Here is a 4,432-nt window from a genome sequence, read left to right as displayed (position 1 = left end):
GGGAGGGGTCTGTGCGCTTTGTGGGCGTGGCTGAACACGCCTGAGCCCTCAGGGCCAGGAGAGCGGGTAGAGAACCCCTTGCACCTCCTTTAACCCAGTAGCACCCTTGGAAGGTTAACATCATCCTTCGTGTATTGAGCCTGTTACGTTAGCACCCGAGGCACTACTCTGGACGCTGGAGATGTAGCCCTGAACAACGCAGACAAAGGCTCCTGCCCTCAAGGAGCTTACAGCCTGGAAGGGACAGACAACCAGTAGACGCGATGAATAAGTAAAAGGTACAGAATGCAGACTGATGTGTGCTACGGGGAGAAAGCCACCAAGGCCGATAACGGAGAATGAAAGCTAGCTACTGGACCTGAGCAACAGGAAGGTCTGAGAGGTGGGTGTGTGCATGTGCACGTGCGTGCGTGCGTGTGTGACAGCGTGTGTGTGTGTGTGTGTGTGTTCAGTTTTAGCCATGCTATATATGAAATGCCTGTTAAATACCTAAGTGGTGGAGTCAGAAGTTCAGAGTTGGGGGCCAGGCTGGAGATCAGAATTTGGGTGTTAACTAGATGAACGATTTTGAAGATAATGAGTGAGTTCTGGACAGACCCAAGGACTGGGACATTTCACAGTTGAAGGGATGGTATGTAGACAGGCCACATCATTGGCCCCAGCTCACATGGCTGGGAAGTCGTGGAGCTGGGATTCAAACCCGGGGCAGACTTGCACCCCTGTTCAAAGTTGCCATAAAGTCTTGCTGCTATTGACTATGCGGCCTTGGGCAGGTCACCTGACCTTTCAGAGGCTGGGTGTCCTCATCTATCAAAGGAGAGGTGAGCAGTGTGAGGGCAGGTGAAGGCAAGGATGGTGCAGGGGGCCTCATGGTGCTCAAGCAGCTGCTCAGACAGGTCACCGTAATGGTCCTGGTTTTGCCCCCTGCCCTTCTCCCATTAGTCTTGGACATCTGCTTTCATCGGAACAGCCCTGTCCTCTGGGCAGGGGTGGGGGACCGGTGAGACACATGTGCAGAGTCCACGAGTCCAGATATCAATTTACAAGAAGCCACTGCCACCCAGCCTGGAATTCTGGGGTCAGCGTGACCTGCAGGCCCTCCCTGTGGGCACAAGATTCCACCAAGCAAATCCCTGCCAGCCAGTCGCTGGGTGAACTTGGCATTTGAAGAAGGGAAATTAGAGAGTGAAGCAGGGTTGGTGGGACCAAGCTGAGTCTCTGTGGAGTGCCCCTGGGCCCTACTGGGAGGACGGAAACAGAGCCTGTTCCAGTTCCAGGGCTGAGGCTCAGTGCCCTGCCAAGGGCACCACTCCCAGGTCAGCTCCAGGCTGGGCTGGCACTCCTAGAGCTTCCGGGGCTGGCCAGGCCCCTTCCGCCAACTCAGTCTTTCTTTAGAGTTGTTAATATCTTTCCATCTGTCCAGGCCTGGTGGGGGCCCTACTGCCTCTGTGGCTTAGCACTTCCACTTTGGGGCATCCAGAGGTTTCGCAGTGTAAATGCCAGTGGCTCCTGTCACATGGGGGCTGGGCAGGTGCCTGGCCACAGGACTTCCTGTCCCCCATCCACCCCTCTCCTGCCAGCTGGCAGCAGGAGGCCTCCAGCTGGCCACGCTCACTGTGGGGAGTCAAATTTCCAGGCTCCCCCAGGAGGATGGCTCTGGGCAGTGCCCTCTGCCCAGCGTAGCCCTAGCCACCCTCAATCCTGGCTCCATCAAGTTCCTGAGCCCCAACTCAGCTGTGCCAAGAGCTCTGGCCCACCCTGAGTCTCTCAGCTGAGGCCGCAAGAGCAGCCAGCAATTCGGGCGGGGGGGAGGGGCTGGAGGAGAGGCAGATCCAGAACTGGGGAGCCTGAGAGGATGCTGTGCTTGGGGTCTACTCATCTGTCTCCCCTGCTGGGCTGTAGGCCTGGCCTGCTCCCTTGCAAGTCACTGCCCAGAACACGTGGCCTGGCCCTGGGCCATGAATGAGTGGAGGTGCCAGCATCTTGGGAGTCTGGGGGCTTTATAGGAGTCGGGGTTTGGGTATCAGTCCCAGGGATCTGTGTCGGGGTGACCTCTGGAAAGCTTGGAATGGGGAGGACACTGGTGCTCGGAGCTATGAAGGGCTGTGCAGGCATGGTTGGCCTTGAAGCCTGGGCACCAAAACCCACGCAGGGCTGCAGCTGCCCATTGCAGGCAGATGGGGGGTTCCCTCGTTTCCCTTGTGTGCATGCCTCCTGTGGGCATCCAGGGGGGAGGGGGTGGCAAAGGCAATCTCAGTGTTTCTGGGATGTAATTTGAGTATTTGGAGCCAAGCACTATAAAAATCTTGGAAAGAACGTTTAGTGATAAATCAGAAACTAACAAAACCAAAGCAATCATTTGTTAGTTGTGTCTGCAAGAGGAACAGGGCAAGGTGAATTTTGATCCAGTAAAAGCCGAGCTATGTGCCTGGGTCTGCTTTATTTGAGGGGTGGTGAGGCTCTGCCCACACTCTGCCCCCCCCCCCCGAGTTGGCTTCCAGAGGGGGAAGTGGGGAAAGCAGGTGCCTACAGCAGGAGGAGCTCTGGTTTGGAAGATCTAGACCCCCGTCTGCGTGTTACACACACACGCTCTTGGCAAATCACCGTGCCTTAGTTTCCTATATGTGGAAGGAATAATAAGCATATCTACTACCCAAGGTCAAGGAGGGCAAATAAGGTAAGCACGTGTGTTGGTGTTAGTTGGACCACAGTCCTTGTGATCATCCACAATCTCCACTGAATTATCCTTTATGGTGTGCCTATTTTGTGCCAGGCCCTGGGGATACAGGGGAAACCAAGGCAGAAACGGGGCTCTTTCTGGAATCCATCTATCCACCTGCCCAGGCAGCCTCCTCTTTGTAGGAGCTACACTGGGCTTTCCTCAGTTCCAGAGGCCAGAGCCTTTTCCCGGCTCCCCCTCCCCCTCCCCCCAGGACTTTGCACTTATTGGTCCCACATTTCCTAGCCACCCCTTTTTCCTCACATACTGCAACCCACCCTTCCTGTCTCCACTGCCCAAGGGGACACCTTCAGGCACCGTCTCTGTGCATCTGACGTCTGTGGCAACTTGACTTCTGGAGGTCTTCTTTTTTCACGGGAATACTGGATAAGGGCTCTGGTTCAAGCCCTGACTAGCCGTCCCAGGGGTCGCCTAATCGCTCTGTTTCCCTACGTGTAAGGAAGAACCACAATGGTCCCCACCTCCTGGGGGTGGTTGTCAAGAGTCGATGAGCTACGGCACCCAAACCCAGAGAACGGTGCCCCCCATCCCGTGAAGACTGTATACATATTACTCTCATTACTGTTACTTTGTAGCCATTATCAGACTGCGGGACCCAAGGGGCGGTGCTTCGCACCCTTCGCACTCTTCCCCCAGCTCAGCACCTGCAGCGTGCTAGACGCTCAGCATCTTCCGCACCTGCCCAGGTCCTGGGCGGGGGTGGGGGGGGGGTGCGGCTGCATCTCTGGCGCTGGCACTGCCCAACGAGGGAGGGAAGCGGAAGTCGCCCAGTTGCTCGGAAAGCCCGGCAGGCACACAGTAGGTGCTCAAGGGACGGCCGGCTGACACCGGGAGCCAGCGGCCCGGTGAGCGCACGCTCCCCCTGCACACACCTACGCGGCCGAATGCTCGGGCTGCCCACACGCTCTCTCAGGGTGTATCCGCTTCCAACGACACCCACTCCCACAACAAAGAACCTTGTCTCCGTTGGGCCACCCCCCTCGGCGCCACCGGCACACACAGGGGGCGAGGAGCCCGCCCGTCCCCGGCGCTGCCCCCCCGACCACGTCCGGCAGCCGTGCCCCGCGGGCGCAGCTGCGCCGACAGCCAAGACCAGCCGGGCTGGCGCCCGAGGGGCGCGCGGCGACGCCGCCTCCAGCGCGATTTAAAGGGCAGCGAGGGGCGGAGGGATCCCTGCCGCCCCTCAGCGCGGATCCCTCCGCCGCGGCGGCGCGAGGCGACGGGTCCCGGGCTCTCCCCGAATTCGCTTTTTGTCCCTCCGCCGCGGGGAGCACCCAGCGAGGAACTCGTTTCTTTCCCGTGTTTCCCCGCCTCCCCGCCCCCCGCCCCCCGCGAGTCCCGTAAAAGCAACAGAGGCGGCAGGGGTGGCGCGAGACGGCGTGGTGTCCCTCCGCCCGGCCGACGGCACTCCTTTTCGTGTCCTTCCACCGTTCCCGGGCGGCGTCCGGACGGCTCACCGGGGGCGGCGACGCGTCTGCGGCGCGGGAGGCGAGGCTCCGGGGCTATGAGGTGAGGGTGCCCGGACAGCGGCGGCGGCGCGCGCGGCGCCAGGGCCCGGGACGCGGACCCCCGGCGAAGGCGGCCTCTGGGACGCCGCGGCCGCGCGACAGGCGAGGTGAGGCCGGGCGCGGGGGCGCGGGGGCGCGGGGGCGCGGCGCGGTGGGGGCGGGGGGCTGCGGCCGCGGCTGGGAC

Source organism: Mirounga leonina, unplaced genomic scaffold (genome assembly GCF_011800145.1).
Source record: "Mirounga leonina isolate KUSES-001 unplaced genomic scaffold, KU_Mleo_1.0 Mir_166, whole genome shotgun sequence".
Taxonomy (NCBI): domain Eukaryota; kingdom Metazoa; phylum Chordata; class Mammalia; order Carnivora; family Phocidae; genus Mirounga; species Mirounga leonina.
The sequence above is the reverse complement of the archived record's forward strand: the minus strand, read 5'-3'. Positions refer to the sequence as shown.